The sequence below is a fragment of the Oenanthe melanoleuca genome, chromosome Z, assembly GCF_029582105.1.
Source record: "Oenanthe melanoleuca isolate GR-GAL-2019-014 chromosome Z, OMel1.0, whole genome shotgun sequence".
NCBI lineage: Eukaryota > Metazoa > Chordata > Aves > Passeriformes > Muscicapidae > Oenanthe > Oenanthe melanoleuca.
Genome location: NC_079362.1, coordinates 18522947 through 18543566, shown reverse-complemented (window position 1 = coordinate 18543566; position 20620 = coordinate 18522947). Strand labels below are relative to the sequence as shown.

Below are 20620 nucleotides of genomic sequence, written 5' to 3'. Positions count from 1 at the left end.
ATTCTCTTGAGGTAGAATTAGAGGCCTGTTGGAAGTGCTGGAGACTGCCTCACGTTGGACATTGTGTGTAGTCCTGCTTTTACAAGGAGACTATTTTGCTATTAATGGTTTTCTCATCTGTCCCCTTGTTGTAGACTGAAGGAGTTGGCTGCATTTGAGAGAAAGTGCCACTCCTCACTTTGTTGGCCATTTGAAGTGGAGGCAGAGAGAGCAGAGGAATCGCAGCCTCCAAGGACTCAGATTAAGGAAGAGGTTCCTCTGGCAGTGCCAAAGGTATGGTCACCTTATTCCTAGACAGCACCAATGGGAGAGGGAGTTGTCCTAGCAAGACCACCCTGAATGCTGCTTCTGTCACCAAGCTAAGACCAGGATGTTGTTGTTGTTGTTGTTGTTGCTGTTCCTCTACAGAAATGGTGCCCCTCTGCTTCCAGGTTTGCCGCCCGCAGCAGCCAGCCCCCAGGGTTCTGGAGAGGCTTCTCCAGGACCTCTCTCGCCAGGGGCACACACTGTCCCCCTTGTGTGCAGGGACAAGGCGGTGCTGGCACAAGAGAACGCTGCCCTGCAAGCCCGACTGGCAGCCACAGAGCGGGAGCTACGAGGCCTTTCTGAGCAGCTGGCAGAGGCCAGGTAAAGGCAGGAGGGGACCCTGGGTGGGACATGATTGAAGGTGTGCAATTACGTCAGGATTTACTGCCTCCTGTGTGCTCTCCAAAAGTTTCTCAGATAGAGAGGTGATGAGATATGAGGAAAAAGAAAATTATTCTGTGACCTGAATGTTATTTTTGTGGCTCTTACATGGAAATGTTGTGAGTAGGACACTGATGCTTCACGTGACCCTGGAGGGTCATGCTGAAAATCTTGAGACCCTTCTCAGCTTACTCTTATGAAGCATGGTGCAGGACCTAGATTTCCTTACAAGCCACAGCAGCAGAAGGGAAAGGTCGTGAGACTTTTCTAGGGATTCTTGCTGAGCGCTGATTCTTGCTCACTTCTTCACCCACCTCTATAAGTGTCAAGCTCACTTTGGATGGTCCCTTTTCCTTTTTAAAGAGTAACAAGATTTTTGGGCACAGCTGGTGCACTTAGTATTTACACAAAAAAAGTAGCAAGTGTTCTTGTTCATGGCATTCCAGTGTTTTAAATGAGAGGATACTTGTCCCACTTCCAAGATGGTTCTCGTTCAGATAAAAACCTGGTTCTGGTTTCTTATTCATGCTAGTGGAGGGAGGACAGAGTTTTCATATATGGTTCAGTGCAATCATTTAGTCCCTTTTACTAAGAGCTACTGGCAAACAAAGTATCTCTACATGCAATATGAATGGCAGTACACTTTGATGAGTCAGGCAGGAGAACACTGCGTTCTGTGCACCTGCGGAGTGACTTGGAAGTGCTGATGAGCTCAGGGCTGTGAGCAGAGGCTGGGCTTTTGCTCATTGGCAGAGACTTTGTGGGCACAGCCACCCACGAGGGGTGTGTCAGGCAAAAGCAATTGGAGTTCTGGCTGCTGAGATCAAACACAACTGGGCATTCTGTGCTGGGCTAGATTATGACTGCCTAATCACCTGGAGGGGCCTGCTTTGCTACTTGAAGTGGTACAAATAGTCTTGCTATATCTGAGTTTCCATGCAAGCAGTTTTCCATACTCTGGTGTAGAGCTCTTTAGGTACATCTTCCAGAAAAAGTGCTTCTGTGTGCCAGGAACAATTTCTCTTCTTCTCCATGACTTGTAGGTCAGAGAAGGAGAGCCTGCAATGCAGCCTGCTGGAGGCTCAGCAGCACGTGTTGGAGCTGGAGATGGCCAGGAGCCGTCTGGAAGGCCAAGTTCGTTCAGCCACGCAGGCCAAGGAGGTGATCCTGGGTGAGAGCCTCGTGCGCTTTGTTTCTGGTGATCATCCTGCCCGGTGCGGCTGCTCCAAAGCCAGCTCTGTCCTCAGGGCTTCCGAGGAGTGAAGGAGCTGGGGGCAGGTCCCTCCTTGCCTGAAACTGGAAGGGTTTAATTTCAGCAGAGCCCTCTGCCTGTGTAGTGTCTGACTGCTGCCATTTGTCATGTTTGCAGAGGATGTGAAGGGCCTTCGGCGTGAGCTGCAAGCTGTAAGATCTTCCAGCAAGCAGCAATGTGAAAACATGGCTGAACAGCTCCGCTGGGCAGAAGAGCAGTGCAGCAAGGCTCTCAGACTCTGGCAGAGTGCTCAAGAGGAAGAAAAAAGGAAGCTGGAAAAACTGGTAGGACTCAATATGCACCTGAATTTTTCAGGCAGTCTTGGTGGGCTGGCTTAGCAGAAGAGCAGCCTGAGTAGGTGGCATGGCTGCAAGCCTCAAGCCAGGCAGCAGAGGGCTTCAAGGGCTCATATTTGAGAGCCTGAGAAGCCCCAGAGGATGGTGCTGGGCCAGTCAATGCAGCCACGGTTTCAGGATGGGCATAAGCCAAGTTACCCAGGAGGCTGGGTGGTCTCCAGCCAAAGCAAGGCAGCCAAGGGGAAGGATCTTGCCCACACCTCGTACCATGCAGCAGACTGCTGAGCTTGCTGCCAAATGCAGTCCCAGAGACTGGGTTCCTTGTTTGCTCTCCTTTCATGGTGGACAGAGGTCTTCCCTTTGGGCTTTAACCATAGGAAACAGGTCCCATGTTGTTGGTGTTTCAGCTGGAGGCCTGTCTTTTGTGACCCTTGGTGCCTCCTGGTGACACTCAGTGACACTCAGTGACAGTGACCCCTGATGACTCTCAGTGACCCCTGGTGACACTCAGTGACACTCTCCTGCCCCTGTAGGGGACATCCCTGGAGTTTCACCCTGATGTACACATCGGTCACCGGTTCCACCGCTCCTGCATGTCCCACCTGGTGGGTCTCATTTTCTGTCCCCAAACCCCTTTTAGTGACCCCTGGTGACCCCTGGTGACACTCAGTGACACTCAGTGACCCCTGGTGACACTCAGTGACCCCAATCTCATCCCCAGGGGACATTCCTGGAGTGCCACCCCGACATGCGCATCGGGCACCGGTTCCACCGCTCATGCATGTCCCGCCTGGGGGGGTCTCATTTTCTGTCCCCAAACCCCCTTTAGGGACCCTCAGTGACCCCTGGTGACCCCTGGTGGCCCCTGGTGACACTCAGTGACACTCTCCTGTCCCTGTAGGGGACATTCCTGGAGTGCCACCCCGATGTCTGCATCGGTCACTGGTTCCACCGCTCCTGCGTGTCCCGCCTGGGGGGTCTCATTTTCTGTCCCCACTGCGGCGAGGACGCGTCCGAGGCCCAGGAGGTGACACTGCCGCGCTCCGAGGGGGCGCCGCTGACCAAACCCGGCCAGGAGCAGGGGGGGCGGCACGAGGCGCCCACGCCGAGGTAAGGGGGGGATGGGGAAAAATGGGGGAAAATGGGGGGGAAAAATGGGGGGAAATGGGGAAAAATTGGAGAAAAAAACGAAAAAAAAAGGGAAATTGGGAAAACGGGAAAAATGGGGAAAATGGGAAAAAGGGAAAAAGGAAAAAAGTGGAAAAAATGGGAGGAAATTGGGAAAATGGGAAAAATGTGGGAAAATGTGGAAAAATTGGGGGAAAAAAGGAAAAAAATGGGGAGAAATTGGGAAAATGGAAAAATGGGGGGAAATGGGAAAAATGGGAAAAGTGGGGGAAAATGGGAAAAATGGGGAATGGGGGGAAATGGGAAAAAATGGGAAAATTAGAGGGAAATGGGAAAAATGGGGAAAAATATGAAAAAATTGGGGAAAATGGAGGAAAATGGGAAAAAATGGGGAAAAGCAGAAAAATGGGAAAATTTGGGGGAAAATGGGAAAAAAATGGGAAAAAATGGGGAAAATTGGGTAAAAATGGGGAAATTGAGGGGAAATGGGAAAAATGGGGATAAAGGGGAAAAAATGGGAAAAAAAAGGGAAAAATTGGCAAAAATGGGGATAATGGGGGAAAATGGGAAAAATGGGATTGGGATTTGGGTTATTTTGGGATCCCTGACCCTTTCCCCTCCCCCCCAGTGCCCGGATGCGGGGGCAGGGCAAGGACTGGGATATTTTGGGTTATTCTGGATTATTTTGGTGGGATTTTTTGGGGAATTTTTTAGGTTTTTGGGTTATTTTGGGATCCCTGACCCTTTCCCCTCCCCCCCCAGTGCCCGGATGTGGGGGCAGGGCGAGGGCCGGGATATTTTGGGTTATTTTGGGATATTTTGGGGTGGTTTTTTGAGGGTTTTTAGGTTATTTTGGTTGGAGTTTTCTGGGGATTTTTTTTGATTTTGGGTTATTCTGGTGGGATTTTTGGGGGGATTTTTTTGGATTTTTGATAATTTTGGATCCCTGACCCTTTCCCTCCCCCGCCACCACTGCCCGGATGCGAGGGCAGGGCGAGGGCTGGGATATTTTGGGATATTTTGGATTATTTTGGTGGGATTTTTTTGGATTTTGGGTTATTTTGGTGGGATTTCTTTGGATTTTGGATTATTATGGTGGGATTTTTTTGGATTTTGGGTTATTTTGGAATCTCTGACCCTTTCCCCTCCCCGCCCAGTGCCCGGATGCGGGGGCAGGGCGAGGGCCGTGCCCCTCCCCCCGACCCCCGGGCTGAGCCCATCGACAGCTCGGGGGGGGCCGGTGCTGCCCCTGCCCTCGGGGGGCCCTGAGCGCCAGGGGGCTGCCCCCAGGGACAGCCTGGAGAAGGCCCTGCTGGGACAGGAGGCTGAGAGGTGAGAGAAACACACCTGGGCAGGTAAAACACACCTGGGCAGGTAAAACACACCTGGGAGGGGAAAAAACAGAAAAAAATCACACCTGGGGGGGATAAAACTCACCAAAAACACACCTGGGACAGCCTGGAGAAGGCCCTGCTGGGACAGAGTCTGAGAGGTGAGTCCTGAAATACACCTGGGCAGGTAAAACACACCTGGGCAGGTAAAACACACCTGGGAGGAGAAAAAAAAAAAAAAAAATCACACCTGGGGGGAATAAAAACACACCTGGGGTGGATAAAACTCACCAAAAACACACCTGGGACAGCCTGGAAAAGGCTTTGCTGGGGCAGGAGGCTGAGAGGTGAGAGAACAAACAGACCTGGGCAGGTAAAAACACCTGGGAGCACAGAAATACCCCAAAAAACACACCTGGGGGGGATAAAATACACCTGAGAGGGGATAAAAACACACCTGGGACAGCCTTGAGAAGGCCCTGCTGGGACAGGAGGCTGAGAGGTGAGTCCTGGGACACACCTGGGCAGGTAAAACACACCTGGGTGGGGAAAAACCAAAAAAATCACACCTGGGGGGGGGATAAAATACACCTGGGACAGCCTGGAGAAGGCTCTGCTGGGACAGGAGACTGAGAGCTGAGTCCTGAAATACACCTGGGCAGGTAAAACACACCTGAGCAGGTAAAACACACCTGGGGGTGGAAAAAAACAAAAAAACCCCACACCTGAGGGGGATAAAACATGCCAGAACTCACCTGGGACAGCCTGAAATTCCTCCAATGTCCCCAGATCCCATCCCAGTCCCTCCCAGTTTATCCCAGTTTGATCCCAGTCCCTCCGAGTTTGATCCCATCGCGTCCCAGTCCACCTTAGTCCCTCCCAGTTGCTCCCAGTCCCTCCCAGTTCCCCAAATCCCATCCCAGTCCATCCCAGTCCCTCCCAGTCAATCCCAATCCCCTCCTAGTTTATCCCAGTTCCCTCCCAGTTTCCCCCCAGTGCCCCCCAGTTGATCCCAGTCCCTCCCAGTTTCCCCAAATCCCATCCCAGTCCCTCCCAGTTTGATCCCAGTCCATCCCAATCCCCTCCTAGTTTATCCCAGTCCCATCCCAGTTCCCCCCCAGTCCCTCCCATTTTGATCCCAGTCTATCCTGATCCCCTCCCAGTCCATCCCAGTCCCCTGCAGTTGATCCCAGTCCCCCCCCCACTTTATCCCAGTCCCTCTCAATTGATCCCAGTTCCCCCCAGTCCCTCCCAGTTCCCCCCAGTTCCCCCCAGGAGGAAGAAGCTCCGGTTCCACCCGCGGCAGCTTTACCTGAGCGTCAAGCAGGGGGAGCTGGGCAGGGTCATCCTGATGCTGCGTGAGTTGGGGGACCCCAAAAACCTCAGTGGGGACCCAAAAACCTCAGGGGGATCCCAAAATCCCAAAGGGGATCCCAAAATTGGGGAAATCCCAAAATCTGGGGGAAACCCCAAAAATCCTGGGGGAGAATTGAGGGAAAATCCCAAATCGTGGGCGGGGTCATCCTGATGCTGCGTGAGTTGGGGGGACCCCAAAATCCCATAGGAGACCCCAAAATCCCAGAGAGGGACCCCAAAAATTGGGGGGATTCCCAAAATCTGGGGGGAACCCCAAAAATTCTGGGGGGTAATTGAGGGAATATCTCAAATCCTGGGCAGGGTCATCCTGAGTTTATGGACCCTAAAATCCCAAAGGGGACTCCAAAAATCGGGGGGACCCCAAAATCCTCAAGGAGTCCCTGGGGGGGGTTTGGGGAGTCCTGGGGTGGAGTCTGGGGTCCGTGGGGGGAAATTTTTTGGGTTCCTGACTCAATTTTCGGGATTCTCGACCCCATTTTCAGGGTTCCTGACTCAAATATTTTGGGGTTCCTGACTCAATTTTTGGGGTTCCTGATCCACAATTTCGGGGTTCCTAATCCCATTTTCTGGGGTTCCTGACTCAATTATTTTGGGGTTCCTGACTCAATTTTTGGGGTTCCTGATCCAAAATTTCGGGGTTCCTAATCCCATTTTCTGGGGTTCCTGACTCAATTATTTTGGGTTCCCGATCCAAATTTTTTTTTTTTTTTGGGGGGGGGGGGGGGAAAGGGGGGGGGGAGGGAGGGGAAGGGGGGGGTGGTACTGATCCCAATTTTTGGGGTTCACGATCCCAATTTTTCGGGGTTCACGATCCCAATTTTTTGGGGTTCCGGATCCCAATTCTTGGGGTTCCGGATCCCAATTTTTGGGGTTCCTGATCCCATTTTTGGGGTTCTGGATCCAAATTTTTGGGGCTCTCGATCCCGATTTTTTTGGGGTTCCCGATCCCAATTTTTGGGGGGTTCCGGATCCCATTTTTTGGGGTTCTCCATCCCAATTTTTTTTGGTTCCAGGTCCCATTTTCGGGGTTCTCGACCCCATTTTTGGGGTTCCCGGCCCCCATTTTTGGGGTTCCCGATCCCAGTTTCCGAGGCTCTTGATCCCAATTTGGGGGTTTCCGATCCCGATTTTTTGGGGGGTTCCTGACCTCAATATTGCGTTTCCAGACTCCATTTTTTGGGGTTCCCGATCCCATTTCTGGGGTTCCCGACACCAATTTTTTTTGGGGTTCCTGAGCCTAATTTTTTGGGGGGGTTCCCAATCCCTACTTTTCGGGGTTCTGGATCCCAATTTTCGGTGTTCCGGATCCCATTTTTTGGGGTTCCTCACCCATTTTTGGGGTTCCCGATCCAAATTTTTGGGGGGGTTCCCTATCCCAATTTTTTGGGGGGTTCCCGATCCCTATTTTTGGGTTCCCTACCCCATTTTGGGTTCCTCACCCCCCCCGTTTCCCCTAGTGGACAATCTGGACCCGAATTTCCAGAGCGACACTCAGAGCAAGCACTCGGCTCTGCACGCGGCAGCGCAGAAGGGACACCTGTCACCTGCTGCTGCAGGTGGGACACACCTGGGGGGCATGGGAACACCTGAGATACACCTGGGGACACTGGGGACACCTGGAGATCTGTCACCTGCTGCTGCAGGTGGGACACACCTGGGGACACTGGGGACACCTGGAGATCTGTCACCTGCTGCTGCAGGTGGGACACACCTGGGGGGACATGGGGACCGCTGGGGGGCATGGGGACACCTGGAGCTACACCTGAGATACACCTGAGATACACCTGGGGGTCATGGGGACACCTGGGGACATGTGAGATACACCTGAGCACACCTGGGGACACCTGGAGATCTGTCACCTGCTGCTGCAGGTGGGCACACCTGAGACATTGAGGACACACTTGGGTGACATCTGGGGACACCTGAGATACTGGTCAATGCTGGTCAGTGCTGGTCAGTGATGGTCAGTGTTGGTCAGTGGTCACTCAGCGGTCACTCAGTGGTCACTCAGTGGTCACTCAATGGTCACTCTGTGTCCTCCCAGGCTGGCGCCAACATCAACGCTGTGGACAAGCAGCGCTGGGGGTGGGGGGGTCAGTGATGACCATGGGTGGTCAGTACTGGTCTGTACTGGTCTATACTGGTCAGTACTGGTCAGTACTGGTCAGCGGTCACTCAGTGGTCACTCTCTGCCCCCCAGGCCGGTGCCAACATCAACGCTGTGGACAAGCAGCGCTGGGGGTGGGGGGGTCAGTGATGACCATGGGTGGTCAGTGGCAGTCAGTACTGGTCAGTACTGGTCTGTACTGGTCTGTACTGGTCTATACTGGTCTGTACCAGTCTGTACTGGTCTGTACTGATCAGTGCTGGTCAGTGGTCACTCAGCGGTCACTCTGTGTCCCCCAGGCCGGCGCCAACATCAACGTGGTGGACAAGCAGCGCTGGGGGTGGGGGGTCAGTGATGGTCAGTGATGACCATGGGTGGTCAGTGGCAGTCAGTACTGGTCAGTACTGGGCTGTACTGGTCTATACTGGTCTGTACCAGTCTGTACTGGTCTGTACTGATCAGTGCTGGTCAGTGGTCACTCAGCGGTCACTCTGTGTCCCCCAGGCCGGCGCCAACATCAACGTGGTGGACAAGCAGCGCTGGGGGTGGGGGGTCAGTGATGGTCAGTGATGACCATGGGTGGTCAGTGCTGGTCAGTACTGGTCTGTACCAGTCAGTACTGGTCTGTACTGGTCTATACTGGTCAGTACTGGTCAGCGGCCACTCAGTGGTCACTCTGTCCCCCCAGGAAGGCGCCAACATCAACGCCGTGGACAAGCAGCGCCGCACGCCACTGATGGAGGCCATGGCACACGACCAGCTGGAGGCAGCGCGGCGGCTGCGTCTACAGCAAGGTGACGTCACCACCGGGCCAGTGACGTCACCGTGACGTCATCACACACCGCGGTAACCCCCACACCCCCCACACCCCACATGGTGTTGCTGCCCCGGGTGATGTCGCTTCCTCTTGTGTGATGTCACAGTGCCCTTTATGACCGCACAGAGCTCTCTGTGACATCACCGTGTTCTCTATGACATCACCACATGCTCTGGGATGTCACAGTGCTCTCTATGACATCACCGTGTCCTCTATGACATCACCACATGCTCTATGATGTCACAGTGCTCTCTATGACATCGCCATGCCCTCTATGACATCACCACATGCTCTATGATGTCACAGTGCTCTCTATGATGTCACCGTGTCCTCTATGACATCACCCCATGCTCTATGATGTCACACTGCTCTCTATGATGTCACTGTGTCCTCTATGACATCACCACATGCTCTATGATGTCACAGTGCTCTCTATGACATCACCACGTGCTCTGTGATGTCACAGCGCTCTCTATGACATCACCATGTCCTGTACGACATCACCACATGCTCTATGATGTCACAGTGCTCTCTATGATGTCGTTGTGCTCTCTGTGATGTCACTGTCCCTTGTGTTACGTCATCCCACTCCTATGCTGTCACCGTGCCTCCTATGACATCATCGTGTTCTCTGTGACATCACAGTGCCGTGTGTGATGTCACTGCGATCTCCGTGACGGCACTGTCCCCTCTATGGCGTCATTGTGCTATATGTGATGTCACCGTGTCCTTTATGATGTCGCCACACCCTCTGTGATGTCATGGTGCCCTGTATGATGTCACTGTGCCTTCTATGGTGTCATCATGTTACCTATGATGTCACCGTGTTCTCTGTGACATCACAGTGCCCTGTGTGATGTTATTGCACTCTCTGTGACCTCACCGTCCCCTCAATGATGTAATTGTGCTCTCTATGGTGTCACCATGTCCCCTATGACATCACCACATAATCTATGACATCACAGTGCGGTCTATGATGTCATCGTGCTCTCTGTGATGCCACCGTCCCCTCTATGATATCACTGTGTTCCCTGTGACATCACAGCATGCTGTATGATGTCATCGTGCTCTCTGTGATGCCACCATGCCATGACATCACTGTGTCTCCTGTGACATCACCGTGTTTTCTATGACGTCACAGCACCCTGCATGACATCATTGTGTTCCCTGTGACATCACAATCCCTGTATATGATCATTGTGCTATTTGTGACGTCACCATCCCTGTATGACGTCACCACATCCCTATATGATGTCACCACCCCGTATGACATCACTAGTCCCTGTATGACATCACCACCATCTGTATGATGTCACCACTTCTATGTATGACATCACCACCCCTCTCTATGACATCCCCACGCCCTGTGTGACGTCACCTTACCTCTCTTTGATGTCACAGGAGGAGGACGGCTCCACCTGCCTGCACCATGTGGCCAAAAACGGGAACCTGGAGATGGTGGAGTCTGCTGCTGAGCACGGGGCAGGTGGATGTCAATGCACAGGTGAGTGTCCACTCAGTGTCCAGTGACTGTCCTGGGAGTGTCCACTCAGTGGCCTGAGTGTCCTGGGGCTGTCCAGGGGTTTTCCTGAGTGTCCTGGGAGTGTCCTGAGTGTCTGAGGGTGTCCAGGAATTGTCCTGAGGGTGTCCAGTGAGTGTCCCACAGGTGTCCTTAGCGTCCTCAGAGTGTCCTGGGAGTGGTCAGGGACTGCCCTGAGTGTTCTGGGTGTGGTCAGATGGTCAGGGGTGCTCAGTGACCCCTGAGTGACCCCAAGTGACCCCCAGGACAATGGGGGCTGGACCCCGATCATCTGGGTCCGGGTTTAGGGGGGTCAGTGGGGGTCAGGGATGGTCAGTGGGGGTCAGGGATGGGTCAGGGGTGGTCAGTGACCCCCGAGTGACCCCTGAGTGACCCCTGCCTGACCCCCAGGACAACGGGGGCTGGACCCCGATCATCTGTGGCTGAGCACAAACACATCGAGGTCATTCGGCGGCTGCTGACGCGCGGGGCCGACGTCACCCTGACCGACAACGTGAGCTGGGGACACACCTGGGCACACCTGGGGACACCTGGGGACAGCTGGGCACACCTGGGGACACCTGGGGACAGCTGGGGACACCTAGGGGACATTTGGGGACACCTGGGAGGGACTGGAGCACACCTGGGCACACCTGGGGACATCTGCGGACACCTGGGACACACCTGGGGACAACTGGGGACACCTGGGGGACATTTGGGGAACATTTGGGGACACCTGGGACACACCTGGGCATACCTGGGGACACCTGGGACACACCTGGTGACACCTGGGGACAGCTGGGGGACATTTGAGGGATAAACCTGGGGACATCTGGGGACACCTGGGGCACACCTGGGAACACCTGGGGACACCTGGGGACATTTGAGGGACACCCGGGCACACCTGAAGGACATTTGGGGACACATGAGGGACATTTGGGGGACATTTGGGGACACCTGGGAGGGACTGGAGCACACCTGGGGACATTTGGGAACACTTGAGGGACATCTGGGGGATATCTGGGGGACACTTGGGGGACAGCTGGGAGGGACTGGGGGACATTTGGGGACACCTGGGACACACCTGGGGACATCTGAGGATATTTGGGGACACCGGGGAGGGACTGGGGGATACTGGGGGGGGCCTCAGGGACCCCCAAACGAGGGGGTTTTGTTCTAGAAGAGGAATTTTTCCTCTCCAAAAATCCTTTTTTTCCCCAAAAACTCTCTTTTTACTCCCCAAACCCCATTTTGACCCCCCTCAAAAACCCTTTCTTAACCCCAAACCCCTCATTTTCATGCCAACCTGTAAGAGTCCGTCTGAAAGCCTCTCGTTTGCTCTGCCCAACGACCCTCGCCTGAGGCCTAAGAAGACCCCTCAAACTGCAGTTTAAAGGCTCTGGCCAGGGATGGGAGGAACGCCAAGCGATTGTTCGCAGGTGGTGCCCATCGGACCAGGACTGGTTTCTCAGGAGACTGGTTTACGGATAGTCACGGTGCACTCAACTGTGTTTAGTCGACAAGGCTCCCACAATGAACTGGTCAGAGATGGAGCGCCCTGTGTTTGTTTCATTAACAAGGACTCGCTTGGGCTTGTTGTGGGTTTGTTCCCCCCACGGAACCCAAAGGGTCCATGAAAGTCCTCACCTGTTTGGCCAGTCGCCCAACGCCTTGGAAAAAGAGTATAATAGACACCCTCAAACTAAAGATCCCCGAGATCTCCCCAGACGGCAACGGACATCTATTGGCTGGTTCCACAAGGACTGTCTGCCCGTCTGGTAGCTATAATCCCAACCCCTTTACTCTCTCTCTGTCTCTCTCTCTGTCTCTCTCTGTCCCTCTATCGCATTTTGTTGGCACTAAATAAAAGTGCATCTTTTGTAAAAGTAAACTGGTTTTGTCCCCTACTGTGTCTTTTGCGCTTTGAGATCCCTAAAAGAACCTATCAGGACTCCCCGCATGTGGTGTGGACCCTGACATTAAATTGGCGTAGTTGGCAGGATTCCCTGATACTGGAGGAGTTGGGGGTTTTCTGTGCACTTTGTACCAGGGGATGACCTGTGCCATTTCAGCTGCACCCAGCCTGTCAGTACCGTGAGGACTGAACAGTGTTGGAAAGCAAGGGAGGTGGTACTGGGTTCTTCCCGCAATCTGCACACAGACCCAGGTGGAGAATCAACTCCATTTCAGTTATTGGAGAATTTTTTGTAAAGGATCTCAACGGTGCAAAAGATGGGACTTGTGTTTTTGTTATATATGTGTTGTTAAGCTGCTTGTTGTAGTTGAGGAGAGAATCTCCAAGGCAGTTTTTGATCCTCTAACCCAGGCAGGGAAGAAAGGGGATTGTCCTCAGCTAAAGGCTGGGTGTTTGTTGTTTTAGACCCCTAACCCAGGCAGGGAAGAAAGGGGTTGTCCTCAGCTAAAGGCTGGGTGTTTGTTGTTTTGTTGTTGACTACTTGGGATTGCGAAGAGACAAGCTGTTTTGTAACTAAGGTAGTACCTCCCAAGTAGTGTGGTCTCTTCACCCGCTCCAGGGACAAGAAGGGAAACACAGTTTTAGCTGTGCTTTTTGTGTAATTTTAAGTGTGCCTCCCTGAGAGTGGTTTTAGTCCCTTCGTAAAAATGTCTGAAGAAGATAAAAATGCTTTTTATGCTTTGCTAGCTAAGTACAAAGCCAGACCCTCCCAAGGGGGAGAAGATTGGGCATACAGTAACTGGTTTAATTTAGAAAATGTGATTGATAGGATACATTCTTTGCAACATGAAACAAAATTCAAACTGGGCAGAAATAAGACCATTCTCTGCTCAGTTTTGGGGGCCTGTCTCACAGCAGCTATAGAAACTCGCTTTACGCGAAGAAGTGAAGAAAGAGCAATTATTGACTCCCTACAAAATTTAGTGGAAACTTTGCAAAAACAATTAGATGAAGAAAGGAATGACAATCACGCTTTGAGAGATGAGATTCATTCTTTAAGAGCTGCCCTAAGACAAGAACACACCAACACTTTAAAACACACTGATTTGCCAAAAGAAACAGAAGAGAAAGAATCTAATCAAATATATCCTCAAAAAGAACTGACTCTGATGAAAAATAGTGGGGAATATTGCTGCCCTAGCTTGAGACCTTTGGTTAAAACAGAATACAGTTTTATCAATGATGAGAATTTTGACCCACAAATAACCACTACAAAAATCCTGTACACTGCTACTAAATTATCAGAAGAAGCAGCTAGTGGGTACTGGGGACATAGGACTTTCTTAACAACAGAAGTCAAACGTAACTTATGGTCCCCAACTCAGTGGGCAGTTTATTGGGCAGCAGGGCTTAACCCTTTGGAAAAGGGAGACCTTGTAGCTTTAGTTGGTACCCCCGACCAACTCCTAGAAAACATTCAAAAAGCTGCTTGCTTGCAAATCATACATGAAATAAAACTCACTGCTGGATATAAATCACCTATGCAATTACCTGTAAATGTAAAACAATACCCTCCTCCTTCTGGTGCCAAAGAAGGGCTCAAACTGGTTATACAGGACTTGCAAAACTCCCCTGTATGGCCAAACCAAAAACCCAAACCTGACAATGGGGCTGTTTATCAATATACTGATGATACCCTTGTGGGAGGAGATGAAATAGAAGTAGTGGGGGATACCCAACAAAAAATAATCTCCCATTTGGAAAGCCCTAACTTGCAAATTGCCTCAAAGAAAATACAAACACCTTCTCAGGAAGTGAAGTTTTTGAAGATAGCTACTACTGGGACTGCCCCCTCTGACAGGGTGGCCCAGAAATTCTCAGTAACAGAAGGAACTGTAAAAAATCTGGCAAGTAACAGAAACTGAGAGCTTGGGTAGCAGCTATGACAAACCTGTCTTGGTAATTAAAATAGCCTCTGCTCTCTCCCCCAAACAATCTTTGTTCACTAATTTTTTGTTCACTAATGTTGTTTCTGCTGAACAAATTATTGCTGGGGGATGGGTTGGCTCTTGGGTTGGGTTGCTGATGGTTATTTGGAGTGTTTTGCAGCTTGAAGCGCTGAGTGCCTCTTTTGTCTGCACCTACACTGACTCTTATGCTGTGTTTAAAGGAGGTACAGTGCGGCTCCCTTTTTAGCAGCAAATTATTGGGAAGTTAACAGAATTCCAATCTACATTACATGCTGAATAGTTCCATCATTTTAACCTCCTGCCTCTTTGTGGCAGATTCTGTTGTGTTTACTTTTCACAGAATAATACCATGGAACATGAAGATTAATTGCTGAATCCCTCATCAAACCTGTATACAGTTACAGCACAGGACCTTACAGCTGTGTTATATTTTGTGAAGATCCAAAATCAAAATTGAACTGTTGTACAATTTTCCTGTGAAATTATGTGTGGTAAAAACAATATAAAATACTGAGGGGAACTTGATGTTAATGTTATAACACCTACTATCCAACCACCGGTTATACTGAGCATGAAAATCTTTAAAATTGGATCTTAGGTAATTTGGTAAACTAGTCTTTTAAACAAGTCAAATTGCCAATGCAAGACCAGGAGGATCCTCTCAAGAAACAAACAAGAGACATAACCGGTGTTGTGGGAACAAGATTGGGAATTTTGAATAGTATTAATTTAGAAGTATTAATTAATAAATTGGCTAACATTTCTTTAGCCCTCTGCTGTATCTATGTTCAATTGTGGATGCAGTCAGTTGCTGCCTCAATTATACAAGAAGTGGAGGAAACCACTTTTCCTACTGAAATTCGGAGAATAATTTGGAATAATGTTCATGATTTTGAAAAGGAATTCCAATCCTGATAAAACTACTACCCCAGCATAACACAGCCACAGCCTTTGCACTGACCATATGTAATGTTTCATTACATTCAATATTCCCTATCACTGCATTAGGGCTGAATCATGACGGAGCTATTCTCTATCCTTTTGAGCATAGAGAATGGGCCTGTCAAATTGCTGAAAAGTAACAAACTATTAATTTGGAAACTTACATTGTCTGGAAACAACAAGGGTTTATCTGTAAAAGTAATGCAATCAGAGCTCAAGATATTTGCTTAGACATAGATCAGAATGTCTGTAACTTTGAAAGTTATCCAAAGGAGATTCCTGAAATGCTATTGGGGTGTATGAGCAATGGGTGTGCATGCTTAAGAACTGCTTGTGATTTAGTGTTTGTAGAAAATGTAGCAGTAGATTTAAAAAAAATCATTCAAATTTTTGTGTTTGTATAATTGGTATTATTCATTTTAATAATGTTAAGTTTTTAAAGGTTTAGAAAAACAATTGCTTTAATCAATTCTGTTAAACATATTATAATCAATATTGATTTGCTTTAATATTATTTGGAAGTTATATTATTGATTGATTTGCTTTAATAATTGTTTGAAGGTTATTTTATTGATTTGTATTAATTTTGAATGTTTTATGATTGTGATTTGTTTGAAAATTTGTTTTTCAATTTGTTATGATTGTGATTTGTTTGAAAAATTGTTTCTCAATCAATTTCTTGTGATTATTTTGCTCTATTATCTTTGTGTTTATTTCTTTCCTTTTCCTTTCCTCTTTCCCTCTCTCTCTCTGATCCCTAATTTTTCTGTCCCTACTTTCCGGGATATGCTACCAATGACAGTTCCTGAAAGATGCTACAACGTCACAACATCACGCTGATGGAGTTTTCTCGGCAACGCTTGTTGGTCACGGGGTGGTGTGAGAGTCCGTCTGAAAGCCTCTCGTTTGCTCTGCCCAACGACCCTTGCCTGAGGCCTAAGAAGACCCCTCAAACTGCAGTTTAAAGGCACTGGCCAGGGATGGGAGGAACGCCAAGCGATTGTTCGCAGGTGGTGCCCATCGGACCAGGACTGGTTTCTCAGGAGACTGGTTTACGGATAGTCACGGTGCACTCAACTGTGTTTAGTCGACAAGGCTCCCACAGGTGTGAGAACAATGAACTGGTCAGAGATGGAGCGCCCTGTGTTTGTTTCATTAACAAGGACTCGCTTGGGCTTGTTGTGGGTTTGTTCCCCCCACGGAACCCAAAAGGTCCATGAAAGTCCTCACCTGTTTGGCCAGTCGCCCAACGCCTTGGAAAAAGAGTATAATAGACACCCTCAAACTAAAGATCCCCGAGATCTCCCCAGACGGCAACGGACATCTATTGGCTGGTTCCACGAGGATCGTCTGCCCGTCTGGTAACTATAATCCCAACCCCTTTTCTCTCTCTCTGTCTCTCTCCATCCCTCTATCGCATTTTGTTGGCACTAAATAAAAGTGCATCTTTTGCAAAAGTAAACTTGTTTTGTCCCCTACTGTGTCTTTTGCGCTTTGAGATCCCTAAAAGAACCTATCAGGACTCCGCATGTGGTGTGGACCCTGACACAACCCCTCATTTTTTTACCCCCAAACCCCCATTTTTTACCCCCAAAACCCCATTTTTTTACCCCAAACCCCATTTCATACCCCCTAAACCCCATTTTTAAACCCCTAAATCTGCTTTTTTTTATTCCCAAACCCCACTTTTTACCCCCTAACCCCATTTTTTCTCCCAAACCCCCATTATTTTTACCCCCAAACCCCATTTTTTTTCTCCCAACCCCCCATTTTTTACTCCCAAACCGCCATTTTTTTACACCAAACCCCCTTTTAAAATCTGTAAACCGAATTTTTACCCCCAAACCCCATTTTAAACCCCCAAACCCCATTTTTAAACCCTTAAATCTGTTTTTTTCTTTGATTCCCAAACCCTATTTTTTCCCCCAACCCCCCATTTTTTTTACCCCAACCCCATTTTTTAACCCCATGTCCTGGGTTGGTGTTTTGACTGAATTCTTACCCTGCCCCCCTTGGCCATGAAGCTATCTGCTCCAGGGGGAGGGGCCGCCTGGGCTCGACTCTGTAGACTGGCCTTGGTTTTTTTTTCTTCTTGCCATGGCTCGCTTGGCTCTGGCTGCTGCTGCTTGTGGCTTTTCGCTGCTGTGGTAGTAGTTCGTTGCCTGGTTTGTTAGTTAGCTGTTTTTTTCTTGATTTTTTGGCTTTATATTGCATGAATTATTTGTTTTAGCTCGCTGTTGTTTAAGGCTTGCTAGCTGTTTTTTCTTTCCTTTCTCTCTCTCTCCCTCTCCCTTCCCCCCGCCCCTCACCTCCCGAGGATCAGCACCAGCTCGCTCTGGAGGAACCCTGCGGCCTGCCTCTGGACACCGGCCAGAGAAGCATCTCGTCCTTCTAGTGAAGATCGAATCGTCCACGTCTCTCTTTCTCTCTCGGTGAAAATTTTTTTGTCACCTGGATCTGTGCTGGGAAGTGTTTCTCTTGTATGTGTTAATAAATAGGTTTTTTCCACTTTTCCCCCTGAGTAAAATATTTTTTTCTTAAGTCCAGTGGGATAAAGAATTGGGGGTTTATTCCCTGGGAAGCTCTTCTGGAAGTTTTTCCCCCTAAGTTTGTCCAAACTAGGACATTTCTTATTTGGTGGCCAGTACATTTTTAAACCCCTAAATATGTTTTTTTTCTTTGATTCCCAAACCCTATTTTTTCCCCCAACCCCCCATTTTTTTTACCCCAACCCCATTTTTTAACTCCAAAACCCCCAAAATGCCATTTTTTCACCCCAAACCCCAGGAGGAGAACATCTGCCTGCACTGGGCGTCGTTCACGGGCAGCGCCGAGATCGCCGAGGTTCTCCTGAACGCGCAGTGCGACCTGCACGCCGTGAACTTCCACGGGGACACCCCCCCTGCACATTGCAGCCAGGGAGAGCTACCACGACTGTGTCAGGTATTGGGGCTGGGGGCTCTGGGGGCCTTCAGAGGGGTCACAGGGGTCACGGGTCTGGGGGCTTTAGGGGAGTCAGGGGACACAGGATATGGGGACACCCCCCTGCACGTTGCAGCCAGGGAGAGCTACCACGACTGTGTGAGGTGAGAGGGAATTGGGGCTGGGGGCTCTGGGGGGTCTGGGGGGGTCACAGGGGTCTGGGGGCTTCAGGGGACATGGGGACACCTCCCTGCACATTGCAGCCAGGGAGAGCTACCATGACTGTGTGAGGTGAGAGGGAATTGGGGCTGGGGGCTTTGGGGATCCCCGAATTTGGGGAGGGGTCTGTGAACTTAAGGAGGGGTCTCTCTCAATTTGAGTTAGGGTCTCTAATTTGAGTTGGGATCTCTCTTTCAATTAGAGGAGGGGTCTCTCTCTAATTTGAGTTGGGGTCTCTCCCCCCCAGCCTGTTCCTGTCCCGGGGGCTCCATTGATGGAACTGGGGAATCCCGTGATGGGATTTGGGGGGGATTTTGGGGATCCCTGAATTAGAAGAGGGCTTTCTCTTTCAATTTGAGTTGGGGTCTCTAATTTGAGTTGAGGTCTCTTATTAGAGTGGGGTCTCTCATTTGAGGAGGGGTCTCTAATTTGGGTGGGGGTCTCTCCCCCCCAGCCTATTCCTGTCCCACGGGTTCGACCCTGAGCTGCGGAACAAGGAGGGCGACTCCCCTCTGGACCTGAATTAGGGGAGGAGTCTCTCTCTAATTTGGGTGGGGGTCTCTCTCTCTCCCAGCCTGTTCCTGTCCCGTGGTGCTGACCCCGAGCTGCGGAACAAGGAGGGCGACTCCCCCCTGGACCTGACCCCCGAGCGCTCCGAGGTTTGGGTCGCGCTGCAGCTCAACAGGAAACTGAGGCTGGGGGCGGCGGGCAGGGCGCTGCACACCGAGCACATCATCAGCAGGTGGGCTTGGGGAATTTTGGGGGAGTTCTTGGGAATTTTTTGGGGATTTTGGGGGTTTTTTTCTGATTTTTGGGGTTTTTTTCTGATTTTTGGGGTTTTTTTCCCGATTTTTTTGTGATTTCTTGGGTGGTTTTGGGGGGGGGGGGTTGTGTCCCAAATGGAGGCTGGGGGGAGCACATCATCAGCAGATGGGCTTGGGGATTTTCGGGAATTTTTTTGGGAATTTTTGGGAAATTTTTGGGATTTTTAGGGGGATTTTTTGGGACTTTTTTGCAATTTTTAATTTTTTTATTTTTGGGTTTTTTTGCGGTTTTTTGGGTGGGATTTAGAGCGGTTTTAGGGTCCCAAATTGAGGCAGGGCGCTGCACACCGAGCGCATCGTCAGCAGGTGGGCTTGGGGAATTTTGGGGAATTTTTTGGGAATTTTTGAGAAATTTTTGGGGATTTTTGGTGTTTTTTTAGGATTTTTTTTGTGATTTTTTTGTGATTTTTTTGGGGTGGTTTTTGGGGGGGTTGTGTCCCAAATTGAGGCTGGGGGCTGCACACAGAGCGCATCATCAGCAGGTTGGGGGGCTTGGGGATTTTGGGGAATTTTGGGGAATTTTGGGGGGGAATTTTTGGAAATTTTGGGGGATTTTTTGGGAATTTTTACAATTTTTTTGTGATTTTTGGGTGGTTTTTGGAGGGGCTGTGTCCCAAATTGAGGCTGGGGGCTGCACACTGAGCGCATCGTCAGCTGGTGGGCTTGGGGAATTATGGGGGAATTTTTGGGAATTGTTGGGAATTTTGGGGGTTTTATTAGGAATTTTTTCTGATTTTTTATGATTTTTTGGGGATTTTTTGCGGTTTTTTGGGTGGGATTTAGAGCGATTTTAGGGTCCCAAATTGAGGCTGGGGACTGCACATTGAGCATATTGTCAGCAGGTCTGGGGTCCTCACACATTTTTGGAGTTTTTGGGAAATTTTTGGAATGTTTTGGGAATTTTTTGGGATGTTTTAGGGATTTTTTTGGGATTTTTTGGGTTTTTTTAGGATTTTTTATGAATTTTTTGTGGGGTTTTTTGGGGGCGATTTGGGGGCTTTTGGGGTCCCAAATTGAGGCTGGGGGCTGCACACCAAGCGCATTGTCAGCAGGTGGGCTTGGGGATTTTTGGGAATTTTTGGGAATTTTTGGGGGATTTTTTGGGGGATTTGGGTTTTTTTAGAATTTTTTACGATTTTTTTGGTATTTTTTCGGTGGTTTTTGGGGAGGCTTGTGTCCCAAATTGAGGCTGGGGGCTGCACACCGTGCACATCGTCAGCAGGTCTGGGGTCCTCACACATTTTTGGGGTTTTTGGGAATTTTTGGGAATGTTTTGGGAATTTTGGGTGGGGATTTTTGGGTTTTTTAAATGAT

At 49.9% G+C, this 20620-nt stretch overlaps 1 pseudogene; it reads left to right on the top strand.

Annotated features, from left to right (window-relative positions):
• Positions 1-3136: 3136 nt before the first annotated feature.
• LOC130265425 (histone-lysine N-methyltransferase EHMT2-like) overlaps positions 3137-20620 on the top strand; it is a 45743-nt pseudogene continuing 28259 nt past the window's right edge.